Genomic DNA, 1,315 nt, shown 5'->3' on the forward strand with positions numbered 1-1,315 from the left:
ATTTCTTCATAATACCTTCAGTTTAATTAATTAATGGCACCACCCAACTCTAGACTGACTTTGGGCATCTTCACAATATATGGCATTCAATATTCTAAGGTAAAATAATATCCACTAGAGCTTGTTGATACAGCTTCCTAAAGTTCATTGAGTTCTTTTAGCTAGCCCTTGATATATAAGGCAGCATCCCCCCCACCCCCCTAAGATAACACGTTTTCATTCTTGATTAACACATCTTGATTCTTGAAGTTCAAACATATCAACCACAAGGCAATAGTTCGCACACAGTGACAAAATCCCATACGTAATGCAATCCTGCAAATTGCAAAACTTTTCCAACTAACCCATACATTTTAGATGTGAATAAAATGAACTTGCCAAGTTTGGGATTTGCTGTGTCTGGGAATATTTTTAGATTAGACCTTGTGAGAATGTCAATGTCTGTTCTGCAGAACATTAAAACTAGGTAGTAGATCCCAGGCATCATTTGCATGAGTGAGATTCATGATTCTGCATCTACCTCACCACTTTCTTGTTTAAGGTTTCTTTTCTGGCATCCAAGGAAACAAATATCCTCCAAATGAATCCTTATCTCGAGTTCTAGTTATTTTTTTAAATTTTCAGCCTTGATGTCACCTTTACAGCATTTAAAATATATAGCTCTAGGTCCACAGCCCATAAAACTGTTGTATTGAATGTCTTGTGTGCTACATAGTTACTTGTACTTTGCTATAGTCCTGAACTAGCTCCAGCCAATGTCTGTGGGAAGCCAAGTAGACCATCTGTGGAACTGAAGCTATTCAGCTGACTAGTTTGTAAGACATTACCCAGCTGCTTTCCAAGAGAGTTGAACGTATCATGAAGTCTTGCTTCTGTGCTCTTTAAACAGTACAATTAGTCTTCATAATGAATGTTTCTCATTTGTGGAATTTAGATCTAAGAAATCTAGACACTAAATCCCTTATTTTATAAATAAACAAAGGCCATAGCATCCTTTGTGCAACTGATGAACTGGTGCAACTCAAGCTGCAAGAATGCTTCCTCGTGGCTGATGTGTCAGAGGTCTTTTGAGATGATGGCCTCAGATTAGGCCCAGATGTAGCTGATTGAGGAAAAAGGAAACAGGCTTCTATCCAAAAAGTGCAGGACTTGCTTCCGATTTAGAGGAGTGGTCTTTAGTAGCAAAGGTTAAGCAAGGGTTCAGTTAGTAATAGTGGCCTTGAATTTGAGATGATGGAAAACATTTGTCACTTGGGTGGCACTTGGTGGTGTTGGTTTATTCTCCAAGCTTGCTGTTTGGCTTCTGAACATTTCA

This window comes from Pantherophis guttatus, chromosome 1 (assembly GCF_059756535.1).
Source record: "Pantherophis guttatus breed Tessera chromosome 1, ASM5975653v1, whole genome shotgun sequence".
Classification (NCBI taxonomy): Eukaryota; Metazoa; Chordata; class Lepidosauria; order Squamata; family Colubridae; genus Pantherophis; species Pantherophis guttatus.